At 34.9% G+C, this 25,700-nt stretch overlaps 1 protein-coding gene and 1 pseudogene across 4 annotated transcripts in view; one reads left to right on the forward strand and one right to left on the reverse strand.

Annotated features, from left to right (window-relative positions):
- The window catches only part of CCSER1 (coiled-coil serine rich protein 1), a 1,384,598-nt gene that overhangs the window by 271,848 nt on the left and 1,087,050 nt on the right, over window positions 1-25,700 (forward strand). The window lies entirely within an intron of this gene.
- On the reverse strand, window positions 6,171-6,279 carry LOC116585326 (annotated as a pseudogene).

Raw genomic sequence — 25,700 nt, forward strand, 5'->3', positions numbered from 1 at the left:
TATTCAATTTATAATGTAACCATATTATTTCATTTTGTAACAAATGTACTATTATAACATGTTAGTGATAGTATACATTTTGTATAGGGGGGTATAGGAACTCTGCACTATCTGCTCATTTTTCTGTAAGTTTAAAACTGTTATTAAAAAAGTCCATTAACAAAAAGAAAATATTACTTTAAAATTATTTGTTTAGTGTTCACTTTCGGAGGAATTATGGATAGAATAAAGTGTTGATGAAAAAAGATAGAAGCATATTACCATTACGGAATGCTTACATTGTAAGAACAAAAGATCATTGGTTCACATGAAGAGCTGTTTTAACGGCACAGGTCTGTTGGCAGTCCATCAGAAGATAAGCATTTGCATTAGTAAACTAACTATAAACATAAAAAGTGAGTTTTCCCATGTAATCTATATAATTACATATAGTATATAATTAAAGGGAGTAAGAGTATGTATACTTATAATTCAGGAAAATATGATGCAATTATATCTTACTTCTTTTATTCCCAAGGTTGTAAAACAGTGTTTATGAACAGAGTTTGAAGTAACACCTGGGATTTGGAAAATATTGTCAGAAGACTGCGTAAATGGTGTCAAACTGCTCTTGGTGACTTGATTTAAGAGAAAGGAATTATGTCAGACTATATTTTAAATGACATAAGCATATGAGTGACTTACAACTCAAAAAACTTAAGGGTGAAAATTGTTCCTACAATAAAAATAACATCAACATGTTTATGTTCATGCAGATTATGTGACTTGTCAAAATTTAAGCAATGTGATTATGCTTATGTTTGGCAAATGTGTGATTTGAATGGTTTGTGAATTAATATTCAATTTTTAATTCTTTAGTTGGGATGAAGGTCATAGGAGTTGGAGGTAATAAACTTTACTATGCTAGAATTATTGCTTAATATTTCACATCATTTTAACAGACAGAATGTGTTTAGCAAATATCTGTACTTTTACATAATTCTTAAAATGACCTAATAGGTAAGAAAGGAGAATGAATCATTCATTAAATGAAAGCCAAACAACATTCTGTGAAAGCATAAAGATGGAATGGTCAATTCTAATGTCCAAGGATGGGAAGTATTAGAGAAATCTCCAGTCTTTATGGACCAAGTCTGGAAAATCAAATGAGATATCCATAAGGCAGGAAGGTGGATGCTATATTTGTGCCAGATGTCTTCCAGACAGTACCAATACTCAAGAATTTAGGAAAAATGTAAATACTGGTGGTAGTTACTGAATTGTACTTTTTACCTGGTGTACTTCTGAAGAGGGTTTCAATTCTTACTTTCTTATCTGTAAAAATTAATGAGATTGCAGTTACAATGTGGACTCATTTTATACATTGAATGAATTTCTGATAAATTGTGAAAATGAGTATTTACATATCAAGTTATATCTAACATTTGAATTTCTATTTCTGATGTATTCTCACTAGGGGAAAAAATGATCCCAACCATACAGAAAGATGAAAAGTGTAAGAAGGAGCTAAAAAATCACTTGTGACAGTGTCAGAATTCATTTTCAAGGAGATTTCTGCCTTTGTGAGTGCAGTCTGTATGCATTCAGACCTCTAGTACTAACTCTGAGTGAAATTCATCAAAAAGGAAATCAATCCACATTATCTCAGTACTCTAAAAGCATATGTAAATTAAAATACATCACATAGCTAATTCCAATTTTATTGACAGATCTTACTGCTTCATAGGGATTTGAATATTTAAATATTTTAACAGCCTTACTGGTTCCTTTTCAGGAATGTCATTCTTCAGAAGTATGGCAAAATTCACCAGGTGTGAAAGCCATGCAGCAAACTTTTTTTCAAGGTTTTTTTTTTTTTTCCAGTAAGTATGTGGTTCCTGTGTTTATGTATTTGCACCCCATTTTTTTTCCTCAAAGGATTTAATTATCCCTATAATAAATGTGTGTGTGTAATTACTGACTAATGAATAGCAAGGTAATCTTTTGTACTTGACACATTGGTTTTAGGGAATTTTATTATGACAACATAAAAATATCTCCAAATCCTTGTAAAGGATTTGGAGATATTTTTAATACCTCTGTGATAATGAAAACAAGTTTCACCGATAGCGGAAGTCCATGTGAACATTATAAAACATTAGAAATGGAAATAATATTTTCATGCATTATTACATGCATAAATCTAAATTTATGTTAAGTAAATTGTTCAAGGAAATGATCTTTCCTAGAAAAAAAGAAAATTTTGAGAGAAAATTTAAGTAGCAATTAAAAAAATAGAACTCATGGAATTTGTTTTAATTTTAAGGAATTACATTGATGGGCCATGAATTTTATTTCTATAATGCTAGTTTAAAGGAAGAAGGATTTCCTAAATGCTCACATTTTAATAGCTTAAATTTTGTGAGGGAGTAATGGATGGAGGATTGACATAAAGAAATGTGATGCTGAAAGAAAGAACCCTTGGAGCTGATTTTTTTCAGGTTAAACACTGAATTTCTTTTTTAAAGGATAAAATTAATGCCTTGTTTTTAATTTCACAGGAGTTTCAGCGTACAGAGATGAATGGTTTGTTTCTTTTTAGATCTTTTCATAGCCCAAGGGAAGTAATGATTTCCTAGAATGTACTCACTTTATTATCTGAATTCACTCGAATATCTCTATCTACTCTACAGTGAAGTAAACATACAAACCTAGAAACAAAATGGAATGCAATGATAAGAATCTGAGATGTCTAAATGAGTAGATATAACTAGCTGGAGAGCATAAGAAAGCATGGGCAAAGCATTATTGCCCCAAAAAGTAAGATAGTGAGTCTCTGCATTGCCACTCTCAAGTAAGTGTTGTATGACTTGATGTTAGTGAGTCATTTGATGAATTTTATAAAAACAAATAATAAACTAAACCCTTCCTTTCAGGAACCTTTCAAGTTAACTTACCTCTCTGTTCACATAGGTAAATCTGATGACAGGACCTTAAACTCAGTGGTGACAGAGTCCTGTCACTATGACATAAAAACAGGTGTTTGCTAACACCTCAGTTTGGGAAGAAAAGTCGTATTTCACTTGAAATTTCAGCTGTTATTGAAATTAAAGTTACTGTACTAACTCTGTAAAGGGATTAATATGGTTGAAAAGGATGCATAAAAACAAAGCCATAAGACTCATCTTTAGAATGCATTCTCTCCATCTCTAGGAAAACTCCACAAGTGCCTGGCTTTTACAGGAATGGCTACAGTGGAGAGTCTTAGTGTGGGGGAAGATCTCCTGTTACTGATAGCTCAAGAAATAATAAAGTAATAAAGTAGTGTGGGGGGCTGCCTGGTGGCCCAGTCAGTTAAGCATCCTGACGCTTCATTTTGGCTCAGGTTATGATCTCAGGGTTGTGAGACTGAGCCCCCTGATGGTCTCCATGCTGGGCATAGAGCCTGCTTGAAATTGTCTCTCTGCTCCTCTCCTCTCAAAAATAAATAAGTAAATAAGTAAGTAAAAAAGTAATGAAATCCTGTGTCCGTTTCCTACTCACTGATATGGTGTTTGAGGTTCTTATTTTTATTTCTCCAAAGATTGATTGATTTATTTTAGAGAGAGAGAGAATGTGCATGAATGGGGGGAGAGTAAGGAGTGGGGAGAGCGTGGTCAGGCTTATTCCACGCTGAGCTTGGGGATGGACCTGTGATGCAGTCCCACCACCCAGAGCTCATGAAGTGAGCTGAAACCAAGAGTCACATGCTTAACCACTGAGCCACCCAGGTACCCCTCTTTGAGGTTTTTAAATCCCCCACCAGGTTAGTGATAATTGGATGAAGATGGAAATTAAGAAATGCTTCTTTCTGTACCCAGAGAGTATGCCGGAGTTAGAATGATAGTGGTTTGTTGCTTTTTATTAGCGGAGTACCCATATTTACTCAGTCTTTACCCATCTTCCAGGTTAGCTTAGGTAATGCTGTTTTGTCAGTGGGTGTCCTGTCTCAGCCCTGATGATTTAATTGAAATAAAGAGCATTTGCTTTTACCTCAAAGAAAGATTTCATAAATCCCTTCTCCTCCCCCTAAAATCTGAATGTTATGAATCCTACTACCAGCTTCGGGAAGCTGGACGTATGTGGTTTCCCAGTAGACCCTCTGCAGACCCTATGCCCATGAACACTAACGCTGGACCCCCTGGCATCCTTGATGATTCTTCTGCATGTCAGTTCACCTTTCTCATTCTGAAACCCCCAGAGCTCGCTGGGAGTCTGGCAACTGTGGATATTACTAGAGAATAAATTTGTTCTGGCACATAATATGTCCTGAAAAATTGTATTTTAAAGAAATGAATGAGGCATGCCAGGGTGGCTCAGTTAAGCCTCTGCCTTTGGCTCAGTTCATGATCCCAGGGTCCTGGGTCAAGCCCCACATCAGGCTTCTTGCTCAGTGGGGAGTCTGGTTCTCCCTCTGTCTGTTGCTCCCCAGCTTGTGCTTTCTCTCTCTCTGACAAATAAATAAATAAAATCTTTAAAAAATAAAGAAATGAATGAATACTACTTGAATTGTTACACGATAATGTGATTATCCAGTGTTTGTGGCATTAAACTCTTAAAATAATGATACAATATTTATGGTAGGAATCTTACTATTAAATATAATAAGGTCTTAATCAGAGATTGTTATGAAAATTATGGTTTTGGTTTTAATAAATGAGAGAGAGGCTTAGCTTTTATTCTGCACAGTCTCCCATAGTGTTTTCTTTCTAGGATTGAATGCTCAGATTCTGAAATCATCCAGCTGTTTTTGAAACCCACTTCTGACACAGACTCAGTGAACTTAACTAGTTACTTAAGCGCAGTGTAATTTTGTGTTATTCAGTAAAATGAGCACAATATATGTCTAAATCATATTTCTAATGACAAATAATATCAATATTAAAATATTTAGCATTCAGTAAATGTGAGTTCTTGCTTCTTTTTCCTTGAATTTTTCATTTGATTTCCAGGAAAGTAGTTTCTTTTGTCTGTTTTTCTGTTTACCTTGAAGTCTTCTCTGCTGGGTACTTCTCATTTCCATATTATTTAAATATTTGGCCTGTTCTTAGGCTCGATTTCCAGACTTGTAAAAACTTCTGCTTATACCTGTACCTTTTGATTATTTCATCCAATCACCTAGCTTTATAAAAACCCCAGGTTTCTACCTCTAGCACATAAATTTGTTCTCTACTCCAGGCACATAGGTTAGTTATCTACCTGAGATCTTCTCTTGGATATTTATTAGACTGTTGAAATATGTCTTAAACAAATCTCCTTAGCCCCCCCAAAATTCGCCTATTCATCTCAGCAAGTAGTAAGTCCATTCTTTGATTTGCCAAAGGTTAAAAGCTTGTTGCCCTTTTCTCCTCGCTCTCTCTTAAACATGTAATCCCTTGATAAATTCTGTAGGCCCTGGCAGTAGGGGTGAAATTGCTCATCATTGGCTCATGTACCAAGGAGATGACATGACCATATTACCTTCTTTTTTTTTTTAAGATTTATCTATTTATTTTAGAGAGGAAATCAGGGGGAGAGGCAGAAGGTGAGAGAGAGTGAGTCCTCAAGCAGATTCTCAGCTGAGTGCAGAGCCCAACGCAGGGCTTGATGTCAGGACCTGATATCATGACCTGGGCAGAAACCAAGAGTTGGACGCTTAACTGATTGAGCCACCAGGTCCCCGTCATTATTACCTTACTTAGACAAATAATTCTTAAGGTCAGTGGATTCTTAAATATCCTCCAAAACCTTTTCTGAGATCCATGATGTCAAAACTATGTTCAGATTAACACAAAGGCATTAAAAATTTTGACATTTTCTTATCTGTGGAATGATAATAATAATAGTACCAAATCTTAGCACTGTGTCTCACACAGTATACACAGTAAGTTTTGTTGAATAATTTATTAAAATATTACTCAATGTGTTAAAGCTAATGAAAGAAATTGTGGGCTACATAGAAAGATAGGTGCCCTGATATCCAGAACCAGGCTCTTCATCATAATGCTTATAGTCTCAAAGATAAAACACATTAATTTCCTGGGACATTTGCTTAATGCTGGACTTCTGACAGTGTTCTATAACTTCTTTTTATAATGTCTTAATTTGTGCCCTTTTACTTAAAGATGCGCTCTAATTTTATGGGAGAGGACAGATAATGGAATTTGGGAGTGAAAGAGTCTTCATTTTTTTTTTTTTTGATTCTTTCATATATGCTGGCAAATTGTCTGTCAAGAGAATTAGGTACTACACTTGATCCTAGCCAAAAGGCCGAGAAGCAATGTCAAGAGAATTAGGTAAAATTATAGGTCAGTAGCCATTTATGGGGAACTATATTATCATCTCTTCTTTAGGTTTATAACTATTCTCAGGTTTTTGGTATTTCAGTAATTACAAAGGTTTATATTACTTGAATTTACAACTTCACTCGCAGCTGTAGTTGAATCAGCTTCTTAGTCTATTATTTGTCTCATGTTTTATTTTTAGAGTTTTATTTATCTTTTTTATCTGTAAGGTTATTCTTACTAGACTTACTTGTTCTCTAGGGATTTCAGATCATGCACGAGCTTTCCCATACCTTTCTGTTCTTCATTTGTATTTTGCTCTTAGAAATTAAGCAAAAGTAAGTTTGACATTTGATTTTTATATGAAAATATTATTGTAGATGGTTAAACAAGACAATGGTAAAATAACTTACTACTAGCTTCTCACACTTAAATAATTCTACACTTCTCTGTTTTTACTTTCACGCTGGATTTGTAACCATTTCCTGTGTCTAGGTATACTTAGACACTGGGAAATGTGGACACGATATTTACCAGGCTCACACCCCCACTAGAACATACAATCTCTAAGTCTTCAGAATGTGTTGTGACTCCATTATAAACCATGGCAACTACGAAAACCCAGCCAAATAAAAGAAGTTCAGAAATATAATATTTGACTTCAGTATTAATGGATAAGGAGGAGAACTTGGGGGTGAGAAGGAGAGGAGAAGCAGCACCGTATTAAAGGCAAGAGAATAGTTTGGGAGAAGGAGCAGATACATGAAGGAGGTGCAGCAGGTCATCTGCTGTGATGTGTAAGGAGGATGGGAGATGAGCTCGTGGCACTTGATTGGAGGAAGCTTAGATTCTGGCCTAGGGAGTTGAGGCTTTATTTCTTGTGCACTTGAGGATTTGGTTAAGATTTTTCTGTACAAGGGAGTACTATGATCAAAGTTGTGGCTTTTTTTAAAGGGAAAGGGAAAGTTTTCTTTCTTTCTTTCTTTTCTTTTTTTTTTTTTTTAAAGATTTTATTTATTTGACAGAGAGAGAGAGGGAATACCAGCAGGAGAGTGGTAGAGGGAGAAGCAGGCTCCCTGCTGAGCTGGGAGCCCCATGTGGGGCTTGATCCCAGGACCCTGGGATCATGACCTGAGCTGAAGGCAGTCGCTTAACAAACTGAGCCACCCAGGCACCCCCAAAGTTGTGTTTTGAAGGAGTCCAGTCCACTAGATTATCTTTTTCACTGAAACCTCCCAACTCCTGCTTCCTTCTTTTGTTCTTGGTCCCTTATCAGACACCCATGTGGTTAATGGTGGCCTCTGTGTGACTGTGAATAGTGCTCTCGTAGTCTCACCTCTGGATCAGGAGCGTTCTCATTTCTTACTTTGGTTGGTTTTCATTTTGTTCTTTCACTAAGCGCAAAAGTAATTTTTGACATTTGAATCTAAAATAAAACAGCATTGGGGCACCTGGGTGGCTCAGTGGGTTAAACCTCTGCCTTCAGCTCAGGTCATGATCCCAGGGTCCTGGGATCAAGCCCCACATCGGGCTCTCTGCTCAGCGGGGAGCCTGCTTCCTCCTCTCTCTCTGCCTATTTGTGATCTCTGTCTGTCAAATAAATAAATAAAATCTTTAAAATAAGATAAAATAAAATAAAACAAAACAGCATTAAAAATGTCGGAACAACAACAACAACAAAATGTCTGAACAAGCAAACAGTAGTGTGCCTTACTCAACTTCACTAACTGCAGGTTCATTATTGTAAAGAGGTAAGGAAAGTGGCAAGTTTATATATTCATAAAGAACAGGAAGAAATCCAAATTTACTTAAAACTTTTGTCAGATAATTTTCTGCCAACTTTTGTAGGCCTGTGCTCACTTAGTAATAACTTAAGTGGAGATTTAAAAATTATATTAATATTTAATATTAATATTGAGGTATTCAATTCTAAATTAGTTTACTTCTTAGAGAAATGGAAATATAAGATAAAGGAAACAGAAACTGTGTTTCTCCTAGAAAAGCTTTATTTGTGGAGGGATCTCACCTCTAAAAATTTATATCCTGTGATAGTTATTCATTGAGGAAGACATTAATCAAATTAACACCAATATAGTGCTCCTTCTGTTGGCATATTATGTAGAATGTTTATCACTTGAATAAAAACATAATGGGAAAATAAGATTGCACTAGTCTTCTAATTTACCACTAGGCCAGTAAAAATTACTCCTTTGGCTTGTAATTATGTCTGAATCTTGGTGAAAGGGTGGGGAACATTGAGCAATGGCAAATTAATTGCTTTGTACTGATTTATGTATATCATTGATATGGCAATATTTTAAGTAGTTAACTGTTTTTCACCTAAACTGTGTAGTATATGGCTTCCGTAGGTAATGCTCCTTAAAATTTCAGTCGACATGAAATATTTCTCCTGGACTCCTAGACAGTGAGTGAATGGAGACTCATTGTATATATAAAATATTCCCTCTTGATACCATCTTTAAAAAAGCATAGATTTTTATTTTTAATCTATACATGTTTTATAAGATATTAGGAGCTATACCACTAGTCAAATACAAGGGTTATATTAATATTTGTTAATCTGTTTAGTTTTAAGTGCTTTGTTCAATTTAAATGGGTTAATAAGGTTTCCAACTTAAGTCAAAATACAAAACCAAAGAAAAAATAAACACTTCAATATTCATGATGTCATAGATTAATAGAAAATCGCATTTTCACTTACATTTAAGATACACTTGACAGAGATCAAGACTAACTCAGATTAAACTCATAACCAAAAATTTACAGCAGTCCTTACAAACAGGATTATATTTTTACTTACGTATACTAGCACTGAGATGGCGTGCCTTTATTAGTGGCATTATTGATTGTAAATAAACAAAAATGTCCTTTTCTAAAACTTAATTTGGGTTTCCTTTTAAGGAAATTCTAACAGATGACATCCCAAATAAAATACAGATAATAATAAATTTGTTGCTATAAATCTTCAGCAGAAAACTAAGTATGGATCAAGCTAGAAAACACAATTAGCTTAGCAACGATGTGACCATTGTGAATGCAAGACACATTTTTCAATACCAGTAGCATTTTGAAACAAAACAAAGGAGCCAGAATACCAGCTTACAGCTAGAAGGAAATTAGAAGTCATCTAAATTTTAGTTTTCAGTGCATTCAATGAAGAAATTGAGACCTAAGGTCATATAAACAGTTAGAATCAGATTTATTTATAATAATCAAATTTTCTGACTCTAACTTAGTATGTTTATATCATAAAATTTGATTCCTCTGGCACTTATGGCATACCGTACATATCTATAAAATTATGTAATATATATGTATATATATATATATATATAAACTATATACATACTATCAAATATATAGTAGCCTTTGTACTTAAGGAAAATGTTATATAATTTATACAATGAAAAGATGAAATCAGAAAGGGGAAGAGAAGTTCTCATTTTTATATTCTGTTAGATTTGGAAATATATTCTGTTAGATTTGGAAATAAAATTTATATTCAGCACACATACACATATATATGTGAAGATGTATATATTTTTATGTGCATTTGTTTTTAAGTATATATACACACATACATATATTCATCTCTTAAATGATAATCATCATTCATCATGGACAGAGGTAGTATGATGAGATAGGAATAAAGAGATAGGAAGCAGAACATTTAAATTAAAATTTCTCTTTTTACTTACTGGATGGCTGTCTTTGGAGAATTGGTTAATATCCCTGAATCCATTTTGCTTTCTTTTCTGTAAAATGGGGATAATGAAACCGAATTTGCCGGTTGTAGGGAGGGTTAGGGATAATGCATATAATGTGGTCAGCAGTATCATTTCATGTTGTTCAATTTGTACTGTGACACACATCAGAGCATTGAGGCCAGTGAACTCTTTGTTTATGTCTCAGCATAGTATTTCTAATATGCTAACATGATTTAAATCCAAAAAATATGATACTGCTGATCACTTTGGTACATAATTACCAGAAGTGGAATTGTTATGTTAGCATACATGAAATAATCCTTGGGAATCAAATAACTAGTTGTGATTTAATGTCCATTAATCTTCATTCTATTGGGATAATTGTGATTTGAATTTTTATCAACAAAAGATAAAAACATGGACTTTGCAATTGGAGAGACTTTGTTAAAGCCATGAATTAGCCTCTTAGTAGCTATGTGAACAGTCTATTTACATCTACACATTTGTGTAAGAAAAATAAAATAAAGCTTTACCAGGAAAGTTATTGTGAGGATTAAAGGAAATTGCACATTTAAGAACATTATTACAGTGTTTGATACAGAAAACTCAGTAAGTATTAGCTACTCTATTATTGTAGTCATTATCATTGTTATTACTTATGTAGTGGCACTTTTTTATCTCTCTTCAGAAACCAAACTTAATCTTTCCACAATTTCAAAAGTGCTAAAGTTATGGTAACAGGGTAGACAGCAATGTTTTTGGAGAAAGATACATAACCAGTGATCTATTGGTAGTAAGATGGGGAGACAGTACATGGAATCATTTATTTTAAGGATCATCACATTTTGATTAGTTAGAATCATTTTAAAGTCTAAGCCACCCATTATTTTATAGTTTCATTTTTGTTCTTATGCTGCCAAACATTAAGTCTAGACACTAACATTGTTAAGATAATTCACTGAAAATACTGATTAGTACTGTAATAGAGCAATAATGAAAACAGTGATTGTAAGAAAAGAAAAGGAAGGGCTAATTCATGCACCTGGATAACATATTTGTGAAACTAGTTTATTTTACTGGCCAAGTCATAAAGTATAATGTAAAAAAATTATGAAGACAACTCAATAAATAGCTGCACAAAGATTTATTGAAGGAAAACATGAATCTTACGATAGATTTGACATTAATGAAGATTGATATTATCATTAAAGAAGAGTTACAGATTTCACTATCCATTTGTCTGTTGTCTGTTACCTACCATCTTTCCATCTATCTTTTATCACCTGTCTACTTTACTGTCAGAGAATGGTGATTTCCCTCTGGTCCTAAGTCATCATGAAAATTATATTTTCTTACTTGACACAATAGAGATAATGAAATAATCGATCAATATAAGCATAGTTGATTATGAAAAATATGATTTTAACATGATAATAGTATGTTAAAAATTTTAAGAAGATGTGATGGTAAAACATGCAGTTCTAATTTCATTTTCGTATCATTTTGATTTTCATCATTATAACAGAACTTTAAAAAAGAATATACTTGAAAATACTTTCTGAAGTAATTAAAACACTGTCATATTCTTTTAACTTATTTGCAAAAGGATATACTTCTAATATATCCCTCCCGTGATACTTACTGATTCGAGTGGGATGAGACATCTGTTGATTTGGAGTCTTAATCTCCTCTGTTCCAAGGCTCTTTCAAAATGTCCTGTTAGAGACCATTCTGTATCTCCTAATTTTGGATTAAGGCCATTTACTAAGTAAAGTGCAGGGAGATCTGTGGTGACTTCAGCTTCAGGATCTCCTTCTGAATACGGTCGAAAACAGTGTCCATCCCTAAAGCCTTGAACTTATCCTTTCTTTGATTGCTATATTGGATTTGAGTGCATTCTGTTTGGAAGAATGACTTCAAGGAGAGTTTCCAAAAGGTCTTGTTCCACAGTACAGATTTTCTAGGTCTTCCTTCTTCCTCCCTTCCTTCTGCCTTTCTTTTTCCCCTCTCTCCCTCTTTTCCTCTCTCCCTCTCTCTCTCTCCCTTCCTTCCTTCCTTCCTTCCTTCCTTTCTTCTTGCTCTCTCTCTTTCTTTCCTTCATGCAATTTCGGATGTTTTGTGTCATCTTCAATCTTTTCTCTTTGTTATTCCCATTCTTCTTTATTTTCCTGAGATAATTACTAACCTCTGTACCAACTGATAGGGACCTGGGAGTCTCGGATTATATGTTCATAGAACTATTTTATATTTCTCTGTGAATATCTTTCTCTTCTGTCTAGGCTGTGAAAAGGTTTAAATATTTACAGACATACCTCTGAGATAGTGTGGGTTTGGTTGCACATCACCACGATGAAGCAGATATTGCAGTAAAGCAAGTCAAAATAATTTTTGGTTCCCAGTGCATATAAAAGTTTACACTATACTGTAGTCTGTTAAGTGTGTAATAGTATTATGTCCAAGAGAATGTATATACCTTAATTTAAAAATACTTTATTGCTAAAAAATGCTAAGCACCATCGGAACTTTTAGGGAGTTGAAATATTTTTGCTATTGGAAGGTCTTGCCTCGATGTTGCTGGCTGTCCGCTAACCAGGATGGTGGTTGAGGTGACTGTGGTAATTCCTTAAAATAAGACAACACTGAATTTTGTCACACAAACTGATTCTTCATGTCATGAATGATTTCTCTGCAGCATGTGATACTGTTTGATAGTAGAGCTTCACAAAACTTCTCAAAATTGGAGTTTCTCAAACCCTGCTGCTACTTTATCAACCAAGTTTATGCAACATTCTGAATCCTTTTTTGTTATTTTAACAATCTTCACCAGCAGTAAATTCCATCTGAAAAAAAAAAAAAAAAAACAACACTTTTTTTTTCCCCTAATCCTTAAGAAGCAATTCCTTATCCATTCAAGTTTTATCATGAGGTTGCAGTAATCCAGTCACATCTTCAGGCTCCATTTCTGATTTTAGTTCTCTTGCTATTTCTACCACAGCTGCCATTCTGTCCTCCACTGAATTCTTGAACCCTTCAAAGTTATCCATGAGAATTGAAATCACCTTCTATACTCTTATCCATGTTGATGTTTTCACCTCATCTCATGAGTCATGAATGCTCTTAATAGCATTAGAATGGTGAATCCTTTCCAGAAGGTTTTCAGTTTCTTTATCCAGTCAGTATATTTTGAATGTTCTTTGCCCAGTCAGTTGTATTTTGAAAGAATCTTTTTTTCTAAGCATCAGTTCTCTACAGTGGACTTGAAATATTTAGTAAGCCATGTTGTAAACATGTGCTGTCATCTTTGTTGTTCCTTTATTGAATATAGGCAGAATAGATTTAGCATAATTATTAGGACCCTCGGATTTTGAGAATAGTAGTAAATGAATATTGGTTTTACCTTAAGTCACCAGCTGCATTAGCCCCTAACAGGAGGGTCCCCTGTCATTTGGAGCACTGAAGCCAGACACGGACTTTTGTCTACCTATGAAGATCCTAGATGGGCATCTTCTTCCAGTAGAAGGTTTCATTTACATTGAAAGTTTTTTGTTCATGGCAGCCAACTTCATTAATGATCTTAGCTAAACCTTCCAGATAACTTGCTGTAGCTTCTGTGTCAATACTTGCTGGTTCTCCTTGCACTTCTGTTATGGAGATGACTTCTTCCCTTACTTTAACCAACCTCTGATAGCTTCCAACTTTTCTTCCACAGCTCCTCATCTCTCCAAGTCTTTATAGAATTAAAGAGAATTAGGTCCTTGCTCTGGATCAGGCTTTGGCTTAAGGGAATGTTGTGTCTGGTTTGGTCTTCTATCCAGACCACTAAAACTTTCTCTGTAACAACAATAAAACTGTTTTGCTTCCTATCATTCGTCTGTTTACTAGAGTAGAACTTTTTCCATTGCATTTACAACTTGAATAGCTGTTTGGCACAAGAGGTTTAGATTTTAACCTGTCTGGACTTTCAACATGTCTTTCTCATTAAGCTTTAATCATTTGTAGCTTTTGATTTAAAGTGAGAAACACACAACTTCCATTCACTTGAATATTTAGAGACTATGGTAGGATTATAACTTCACCTAATTTCAGTATTGTTGTGTCTCAAGGAAGGGGGAGGCCCAGGGAGAAGGAGAGAGATGGGGAATGGCCAGTTGTTGGAATAGCTAGAGCATACACAACCTTAGATTAAGTTCACTTTCTTATTTGGGTATGTTTTGTGGTGCCCCAAAATGATTACATTAATAACATCAAAGATGACTGATCACAGATCACCATAACAAATGTAATAATAATGAAAAAGTTAAAAATATTGTGAGAATTACCAAAATGTGACACAGAGACACAAAGTTGAGCAAATTCTGTTGAAAAATGGTGCGAGTAGACTTGCTGGACCCAGGGTTGCCACTAACCTTCAGTTTGTAAAAATCACAGTATCTGCAAGGCACAATAAAATGAGGTATGTCTGTATTCTTAGTTTATTCTGAGATCAGGGCTTATCATTTAAGTCCCTTAAAACAAGCAACTTGACCTATTCTCAAGGAGCTTTAACTTTAAGAGGCAATTTAGCTTGAAGGGTTTTCTTGTGGCTAGAGGAAAAGGGCAGTAAGTTAGGAAAATAGCAACAAAAGATAATAATGGAACATAGAAAGAAAGAAGAATAGGATAAAGGCAGTCAGGTACAGAGTTATGTTTTCAAGGTGCTAAACGAGTTTCAAATTTTTTGCTTTAGCCAGGGAATCCTTTAAGAGGGTGATTTTGGAATCTGAGTTTCTTTTGGCTGCTTCGTCAATCCAGAAAAGCAAAACACAAACAAAACCCCAGACAACTGAATATTTGGGATTTTGCTCTCTTTTGATTTAAGGCCTCTTTTATATAAGCAATTTTATTTATATTGCAAATTCCCCAGTTCACCTGTATTATTGCCTTAGGTCTGGCTGCCATAGCACACTACCATAGATTGGATGGTTTAAACAACAGAACTGAATTTTCTCACTGTTCTGAAAGCTAGAATTCCAAAATCAAGGTGCTAGCATGATCAGTTGTTAGTGAGAGCTCTTGGCCTGACATGTAGACAGCTGTGTTCTGTGAGAGAGGAAGAAAGGAATTACGGTGGGGGAGGGGGAAGAGGCGGGGGAGAAGGACAGGGAAAGGGTGTGGGGGAGAGAGAGACCTGGTGTCTCTTCTTATCAGGGCACTAATCACATCTATGAGGGCACTCACTCCACACTCACACGAGCTCATCTGAACTTAATTACCTCTGAAAGATTCTGTCTCCAAAAGTAATCACATTGGGGGTTAGAGGTTCAATATGTGAATTGAGGAGAGGGAGCACAGCAATGACCTATGTCAAAATCATTCCATTTAGAAAGATAGCATTCAAATTAGACTTATTTTGAGAATGCATTTAAGAGATCTCTGAAGATCTAGGTCCTTTTTTGTACCTTGTAACTATATTCTCAAACATAATAACTGGTTGTGTCTAATAGCAGACACAAGAAATCTTTAATCTCTGACGGGTGAGTGTTTGGAGATTAAACCTATCTGGAACTAAGCTGTCATGGAGAAAACAAGACAAACCAAGGAAAGTTCTCATGTTTCTGATAGATGCCATAGCCACGTCTGGCCTATTTAGCTATTGAATAAACAAAAAATTTTATTTGTTAGTTCTTTGGGCCAACTCAAATGTCAGTCCTGTTGAACTTATGTCTGTCCTCTGCCTTATGTATTAACCTCTATATACTCACAAAAGAAATAGATGAGAGCAGTCAGGAAGACCAGCAATATTTTTAGTAACAAGACAGATTTCCACCAAGTATAAATTTTTAAATCTGATCAGATAATCAAAAGATCCCTAAAAGCCAGGATCAATCTCTGACAGAATTTAGTACTATGGTCAGAGAGAGCATTCTTCATGCTCTAATAGTGTCTAGCTGCCATTTGTTCTTTTTCAGCATGACAAAGAAAGGGGAAGATAAGTGAGGGTGAAGCTAAAGTGTAGCGGTTTGAAACATTGACCCTGGGCTACCTCTAAAGGAATTTTACAAAGCTGGCATTTTTTTCCTCATAGCTATTTTAGGTTTTTGCCAGCTTATCAAAAAAGTCACATCTATCAGATTCCTTTAACATCTTTATCATCCATTATTTAATAAGGACACTAATTTTTGCTTCTGTTTGCTAATATTTGTGCTCCCCCATAGTAAATGACAAAGCTGCCCTTATTGTGATGTCATGGTCTATGACAGCAGATTGGGTCAGTATTATTCATGACATTTTCTGATACTAATGTGTTCATGCTTTATTTTATGCTATCACAAATGTAGCACTGATAATCTAAGAAAAAAATATATATCCATATATATGTTTAAAGTTCATTATTAAAAACTTACATTTAAACATACTGTTTGAGAAATACCCTATCAAAGGATGAAAAATTATTCACGCATCTGTACAGATTATTCCTCACGTCAAAAGACTTGACTATTAACCAGTCACACTCAGAGTGATACTTTCTCTGTGCAGAGATCAGCAGCCTTTCAGAAATGGTGTCCCAGTGAATATCTAAAGGAAAATTTGAGATAGCAGTGGTTATCTCAAGATTTTGTAGACTGGGAATCTTCATTTCACCCTGGAATCTGCTTGTATCTTATTTAGATGTACATAATTTATGGCAATTCCAGTGATGTAAAATGTAACCATGACTTCCATTCATCCAGGAAGGCTAATGGGGCTTGAAGCTAATGTTGTAACAAAGAAAGTGATGCTTCAGAACTGAAAGAGTTGGTGGTAAACTAGGAAAAGTTAGATCCTTTCACGTAATTAATCCTTTAGGGAGAGACCCCGAGGAGATTAAGAGAAGTTTGATACTGCTGTTGTTGATTCCTTCCTCTTCCCTACTAAAATGCCTGGTCCTCTTATGGGAATATTGGGCCGTTACAATAACTTGTCATATTTGGTCAAAAGCATAGAATGTTGATATATCTCCTGTCTGACTTGATTATGTGTTTCTAGAGCCTTTTATTTTACTCAGTGGACTAGCCATATACAGTTGATCCTTAAACAACATGGAGATTAGGGCCACTGAAATTGAAAATCTGATTATAACATTTACCTCCCCTGAAACTTAACTACTAATAGCATACACATGACTAGAAACCTTACTGATAATATAAACAGTCAGTTAACACATATTTTTATATTATATGTATTATACACTGTATTTTTACAAGAAAGTAAGCCAGAGAAAATAAAATGTTATGAAAATCATAAGGAAGAGAAATTACATTTCCAGAACTGTACTGTATTTATTGGTAAAAATCTGCATATAAGTGTCCCTGTACAATTCAAACCTGTGTTATTCAAGGGTCAACTGTATATTATTCAAGATTCGTTACTGTGGAAATTTAACATTTGTTTATGAATTAAGAACTTTGGTCCAAGTGGATGAAATACCAACAACTTCACTTGGTATTCATGGCTTCGTGTAACTTGGCCCCTATGCAGTTTTTACTTATGCCCTTTTCACCAGCTCAGTAGTTTGTAGCTATGCTAATTTCTTTAAAGGTTGTCCTTATTCTGGTTTCTGTATTTTTACTGATTTGGACTACCCACCTCCTTTTCATCTAACTGAATCATACTCAAATTAGTTGATAATGTCACTTTCTTGTCCAGGTGGAAGTTCGGATATATAGTTTCTAAAATTAAACAAACAATTCATATGAAGAAGAATAAAAGAAAGCAAAGTGAAGACTTCTTTTTCACCTCGGCAATTCAGAATCTGTCCTAATGATAGCAAGAGGTGAACAGCCTAAAACCATTAACTGCAGTATATTTGAGTTCTTTGTGTTATTTAAACATCCATTGAAATTATATACCTTTACACATTTGTGATTTGTAATTCTTATGTAAAATTCTGTAGAGTGTTTTTTTTTTTTAAGGAGATAATGGAATAATTTATTTAACTTCTTAAAAGTGGGGATGAACATTCTGTAGATTATATTACTTCTCCTACTTTTGCGAAGTGAAGCCCATTAAATAACCATCAGTGCTACAGAACGAAAGACTAATCAATTATGTCTCGTAACCTGGGAGAGAGTCTTCATATATCTAATGTAATTTTTTCAACAAAGATTAATAATTCAGATGATACTTGTTCTTTCATTCCTGTCAGCCAAAAAGGTATTGCAAAAGAGGAGCAGAGAAAAGGGAAGAAGAGAGGGGAAAGAAGAGACGGAGGAGGAGGGCCTGGAGAAGGAGGAAGAACCGTGTGAATAAGGAGGGAGGGAGGTTGGTCTGTTATATACAACATTGACTACATTATGCTGGAAGTCAAAAGAGAGATACAAGGAAAAGATAAAAAGATACAGCTATTAGACAAAAAGCCTATTTATTCAATAACTAGTTGATAGTATATGTGTAATAATTGATGATATTTAAAATTAAAAAATTTTAAAAATTAAAGACGAAGAGATGTGAAAAAGAATTTAATGGGATCTTTCTGGAAAGGAAAAGGGAAAGTGAAGGGGAAGGGAAGGAAAAAAAAAGACAAGACAAGAAGAAAAGAAAAAAAAGTAACCAAGAATATTCTAATTAGGAACTAAGTAGTACAACCACTACATGTCTGACAGTGTTGAAATCAAATAGCAATAATCCCCTGAAGGGGCAGAGTTTTTATATGTTGTGTTCTCTGTTACATCTTCAGAACCTAGAATATGGCTGGACCAAGTATGGACTTAATAAGTTGTTTGTTTTTTTTTTTTAATGTATTGTTGATTTAGGTAAATCGTGTGGGATAAATATACAAAGTGACAAATGAATCAATAACTCTTTTAATTTGTATTATATTATAATTCCATGGAGATTAAAAGCTAAAACTTGCATCATTGCCTTGACTCATAATGTCTTGTATGTAATAATCATCAGTATTAAAAATAAGCAGACTCTAACTGATATAGTTCCCAAGGCAAAGCATCTTTGATTGGGTTGATAGAGAAGAAATGTGAGGTTATCATAAAAGCTGACACACACGTAAATTAGATATTTTTTGGTCTAATAAATGGCAGCATTATAGGAAAATTATATTCAGCATGGTTTTTTTAATACATAATTAATGGAATATTTCCTGTACCTCAAGTTTTAAAATATTTCTTTTAAAAGATGATAATGTTAACTTATTAGTGGTATTATTCTTGGTTCATTGACAAATCCAAGTAGAACATGTTTCCTAACAATTTATAATATTATCTAGAAAGAATGACAGTAAAATGCATGCATTTTGGTTTAACTACCCTTCCCCTTAGGATATTGTCTATTGCCTATATGAAATGCTTCGGAAATTCTTTATATTCTGCCATCAAGCACATTCTTTCTCCTCCCTTTAATATTTTTTTTCTGGGTTTAGAGTCTAGGATATCAGATTAAATAAATTTTAGGTTAGGCTTTATTTAAATGATTCCCTTGTTGTGCACATTTTCTTAGAAGGGATAACAACTACGATTTGATCTTATTCTTGGAAAATTCATAAAGTGTTGTTTTGAGTGGTGGAGCAGATACTTATTTGTCTGTACTTACTATAGCAACCTTTCTGCAAGGATAGCTCCAAGGCTCTTTCTAAGTTTGAAATGAGAACCCTAAGCGGGAAGGTCAGAATGTTTACCAGACTGTTTTTTTTTTCTCTAGGTGAATTGAATACATATGTTTATGTGTGTGTGTGTGTGTGTGTGTGTGTGTGTGTGTGTATACATATGTATATATATACACTTTGCTGTTTATATTATTTTTTATTTCCCTAGTGCTGTGCTGTAGACAATTGCTGAATGAGAATTTTAAAATATCAGTCCCTTGCAACTGTCATTCATAAATAACCGACACATAACATGTCGGCAAATCTTTGTGGCACTTATGTCTGGAATTTTTTTTTTTCTTTTATCACTTAGGTAACAATTTTAATGAAGACCTGTTCAAGAGGCATCATCTATTTTTGACATTAATTATAAATGCTATTTATGAATATTTTGTCTATTACAGTGTAACAAATCTTCCTAAAACATAATGGCTTAGAATGGCAAAAATCATTCATCATGTAAGATTTTTTGTGAGTCAGAAGTTGAGACAGAGTGTAGTGAGAGAGTTTTTCCTTTCCTCTGTGATGTTTAAGGCCTTTGCTTGAATACAAAATCCTTTCACTCACATCAAGTGGTTGTTAATGACTGTCAACTGTGGGACTTGATGGGATTCTCAACCAGGCTATGTGTGTGGGCTTGGCTTCCTCACAACACGGTGGCTGGGGTCCAGCAGCAAACGTCCCAAGAGAGTCAGATGAAGCACAGTGCCTTCTATGACCTAGCCTTGAAAATTACATGGTGTCACTTCCACCACATTCTTTCCGGCAAGGCAGTCACAAAAGTCATAAAGTTTCAGAGTCAGGGAATTGAGATCCCACTACTCAAAAACAATCGGGATGGAATATATATTGGTGTGACCATCTTTGGAAAATTCAGTGTGCCACAATGGGTAATAGCAGTCCTGCAAAATTTAACATGGAAAGTTTCATGAACAGAGTATGTACCTTCTACCTGAATTGCTCAGAAGAGTGGACCACAATGATGGTGTCATTCTAATATTTCATCTGGAATATATGCCAATGATGATAGACTTTATGGATCTGTAGTGCTAATATTGTTCCTATATATAGCCTTCTGTGGAAGCCCAGAAAACAGTACCTAGGGTCCTATATGCTAAATGGTGTCTGTGCACATGAAGAAATGCTGATCACTTTTTATTACTAAGTTATCAGAAAGCAATAATAGTTGTTTATGACTCTGTTCCTCCTGATGTTCTCTCTGTATTATTTGGGTCTGTGTGTAAAATGTATATAGATATGTAGTATATGTATTACATATATGATGTGTATACATAATATATAATATACGCACATATAATACAGGTATTATTTTATACATTGTAGGCCACATTTGGAAGAAGGCAACCAGGACAAAGTATAAATAAACTTCCCATAATTAGAATTACTGAGGCATGGGCTGAATAGCCTAAGCAGATAGCTGTCAACGGCAGAGGATAGTTGTAGCCATATAGACTCAGTCATTAGGTTGGAGTTCGGATGGAAACTCTAGGATCCTTTTATTTATTTAGTTATTAGTGTTCATGAAAGGAATTCTTTAGCCCTTTTCCTAAGCTAGCCATTGTATTAGTTTGCTCAGGCTGCCATAACAAAGTGCCACAAACTTTAATTTTTCATAGTCTGGAGGCTAGAAGTTTTAAGTTCAAGGTGTCTGTAGGGTTGATTTCTTCTGAGTTCTATCTTTTACTCTATTTGCTGTTTCTGTAATGTACTGAGAATTGTGTTTCATTTTAATAAAGGAAGCAAGTAAACATAGAGTGTATGTATTTGAAATAGAAGTGTTGACATTTCCGAATGCTCTGCCCTCTTACTTTGTTCCCTCCTTTCCGGAGGCCGCCACTCCCAGTGACGGGAAGCCCTCCCCATTTCCCAGCTTCATTGATCTCAGCATTGCCGCCTGTGATCTTCCTGGATCTCATTCCTGTACTTCAGTGCTGCCAGGCTATGTTCAGAAAATATAAAGCTGATTGTGTCACTTCTTAGTTAAGTGATCGTTAGCAGATCCTCATGAACTTCAAAATTAAATACTAATGTTTTAGCTTTGCTTAGAAGTACTTAAGGTGTTGATAAAACCTGTATCTCCTTTCTTCAACTCCTTGCATCTCCTCTAGGTCCAGCCACGCTGAATTATTTTGATTTCTGAAGATATATGATATTTTCTTACATTGCATTGCCTTTTAGCACACTCTTTCCTATGCTTGGCTACCATCTTTTCTTTTCCTCAGTGCCTCCATTCAATTTTTCTTTAGCCTCCATTCATTAGATTGAGATTATGGAGTTCTTTTTGTCTTGCAGTGTGCTAAGGAACCAGGAGGGAACAAGAGAGCCGTGGTCCTGCTCTTTGAGTTGTGTGAATTACTTTGCCTGGCCACTTCTTTGATAGTACTTTTTATATGGCATTATTTCTATACTGTACTAAGTTACATTCATGCGAATACTTTGTCTTTTATTTCCATCAGGCCAGTACCTGTCACAGTACCTAGATGTGGTATAGTTCAGTGAAGGCCACTAATGGAGTCAGTTTGTGTGCCTGCTTTTGCTCAGTGTGTTTATTTGTAATTAGGATGCAATGGCTTCTGTTTTATCTGCTTATTTTCAGTTCCTCTTTCAATTCTGGACTAATATTATTTCATCAGAAGAGCCTTTTATAAGCACCGTATTAAGGATGTTATTTCAGAAAACATATTTAGAAATTCACTAAAACTAGTAATACCTAAATGTCATTGTTAACACACACACACACACACACACACACACACACACTCACACAAAAGTATATATTAGTTCCAAGGTTTTAACTTAAGTTCCATTTAGTAATATACAGTGTATATTAGTTTCAGGAGTAGAATTCAGTGATTTATCACTTACTTAAAAAACTCAGTGCTCATCACAAGTGTGCTTCTTAGTACCCATCACCCGTTTAGCTCAGCCCCCCACCAACCTGACCTCCATCAACCCTCAGATTGTCCTCTATAGTTAAGACTCTGTTTTATGGTTTGTCTCTCTCTTCCCCCCCACCTTATGTTCATTTGTTTTGTTTCTTCAGTTCCTTTAGGTATGAGTGAAATCATATGATTCCTTCTCTGACTGGCTTATTTCACTTAGCATAATATACTCTAGCTCCATCCATGTGGTTACAAATGGCTAGATTCCATTCTTTTTTATGGCTGATATGCTGTCTATCTATCTGTAGATAAAAAAGTGTGTGTGTGTGTGTGTGTGTGTGTGTGTGTGTGTGTGTATACACACATCATTCATCAGTTGTTGGACATTTGGGGCTATTTCCACAGTTTGGCTGTTGTTAATAATGCTGCTATAAACACTGGAGTGCATGTGCCCCTTCAAATCAGTATTTTTCTATCCTTTGGGTGAATACCTAGTGGTGCAGTTGCTGGATCATAGGGTAGTTCTATATTTAACTTTTTAGGAATCTCCACACTGTTCTCCAGAGCAGCTGCACCAGTTTGCATTCCTACCAACAGTGTAAGTGTTCCCCTTTCTCCACATTCATACCAACAGACTTATATTATTTATCAACTGGCGGAGGAGAACTTTATGTGATCATGGACACTAACTACGTAAGGAAGGGCAGTCTAGAACTTCAGCATGGGAAGAATTTTGTCTTCATCAAGAAGCCCCAGCTATTTTTAATGGTTTTCAACTGATTGAATCAGGCCGACCCAGATTATCTATTTACAGTTCCTTTACTTAAAGTCAGCTGTAGTAGGCTATAATCATATCTGCAAAATATGTTCACAGCACATTTAGATTAGTATTTGATTAAATAACTGGAATCTGATGTATCAAAAATATCAAAACTAGTTATAAATAATATTATTTTATTTTTTAAATAAAATTAAATTTTAAGTTTTAAAACTTCTTAAAATTTCTTTAGCATTATCCTAAGCACTTCATATACAGTAATTCACTTAATCCTCATAACAACCCAAGAAGATATTAATATTCATATTTTACTGATGAGAAAAATTATGAAGAAAGGCAAATTTGATCTGAGAATCTATTCCATTAGAAGACATATACATTCCACAAAACATGTATTTTTGTCATTTTTATTCACTGATACGTCTCAAGCATGTATAATAGGGCTGGGCAAGATGGATCAACAGCAATTGATTATAAATAAATTTGAAAAAATAATATTTTTCTGAATTATATAATTTCCTTTTCCATAGGTAACCGTACGTATGTATGGGTTTCATCCTGGCACTTGACACTCATTCTGTGGAGCAATAGGAAAATAGTTGTTGTAAATCAATTTGATATACTGAGCTTGGAACTGAAAGCATTTGTATAATGAGTCAAAGCTGTGCTGTGTTCTAGGGTAAATTACCTGATGATTATACAATTTTTCTAGGATAAATAATTTAGATATAAGAATATTACTGAATTGGGGCACTTGGGTGGCTCGGTGGGTTAAGCCTCTGCCTTCAGCTCAGTCATGATCTCAGGATCCGGATCGAGTCCCGCATCGGGCTCTCTGCTTAGTGGGGAGCCTGCTTCCCCTTCTCTCTCTGCTTGCCTCTCTGCCTACTTGTGCATGCTCTCTCACTCTCTCTCTCTCTCTCTGTCAAAAAAATAAATAAATCTTTAAAAAATATTACTGAATATAAATATAACTGAAAAAGATAAACTCTTAAACTTACTCTTCAGAATACTTGATGCATTATATGTAAATAAGGATCAACATGAAGTATTGGTAGTAGCATAGTGGTACAGGCAAATGGATTAAATTCTGGTTTTGCTACTCCTAAGCTGCCTCACCTTGAACACTGTAGAATGGGGTAATACATACCCCATAGAAATTTTCTGAGAGATAGGGATGATACCGTAATGCTAAATGCATAGTTAGTACATGGACTTACACCTACTACATAAAGATAGTCAAGCTTTTGAAAGTAAATGTTCCTGTTTTATGGGGTTAAACTTTACCAGTGGATTGTTCTGTGGATGGGAAAGGGGAAGGTGAATACCTTTTCAAGTTAAAAACAAATTCTTCTCAAAATTTTACACCAACAATTTGCTCATTGATATTAAAATATTCTGGTGAATTGGAGTGGTGACTTCAAATGTAGTTATGCATGATACCCATAAGTTAATTATGCTGTAGGCATATTCAGTAATTTTTTTTTTAAGATTTTATTTATTTATTTGACAGAGATCACAAGCAGGCAGAGAGGCAGGCAGAGAAAGAGGAGGAAGCAGGCTCCCCGCTGAGCAGAGAGCCCGATGCGGGACTCGATCCCAGGACCCCGAGATCATGACCTGAGCCTAAGGCAGCGGCTTAACCCACTGAGCCACCCAGGCGTCCCTTTATTCAGTAATTTTTATGTTCTAGTTTTGCATGAAAGAGAAAAATGTCCCTCCTAATAAATCTTTGGCATTTTAATGAACATTTTAATACTGATTTTATAAAATAGAAGACAAAACAAAGATAGAAGTTCAGTAACTAAATGAAACAATTTTGATATATCAGACTGGAAAGAAAATAGCGTAACACAATTTCAATATTTAGGTCTTGGATCTCAGTTTATTATGAGGCTGAAAGAAGCACTTTATATAATACAGTTAAAAATGGAGAATCATTTCATATAATAGTGTATTTTCTCTGGTATAATAAAAGGTTACATGATATAGTCAGACTACTCAATTTTAAACCCAGAAATGATTTCTACTCTGCCCTAAGATTTGCAGATTTCTGATGCAGAGGTCCCAGTAGTGTGGATCATTTTGGGTGTTCATATACTTTTAACTACCCAGGAATAAATGAGGGAAGTGCTTAGAACCAAATCTTAGCACAAGTAATTCTTGTGACTTTAAACACTTTCTCTCATTTTAAAACTTCGATTGGTATAACTCATAATCAAATGTCGCTTTCTTATGTCTGAGTCATTGTTTTTATATTAACTGGTAGTTGTACAACTGACTTCTTCATGCAGTTACAGCATCTTGCCAGGAGACCCTCTCAGAATACCCTGATTGGTGACCTTAACCTTAATCAAAAGATTCCATCTGTCTAGAAAGAAATGGGACTTTAAT

Source organism: Mustela erminea, chromosome 2 (genome assembly GCF_009829155.1).
Source record: "Mustela erminea isolate mMusErm1 chromosome 2, mMusErm1.Pri, whole genome shotgun sequence".
NCBI classification, from domain to species: Eukaryota; Metazoa; Chordata; class Mammalia; order Carnivora; family Mustelidae; genus Mustela; species Mustela erminea.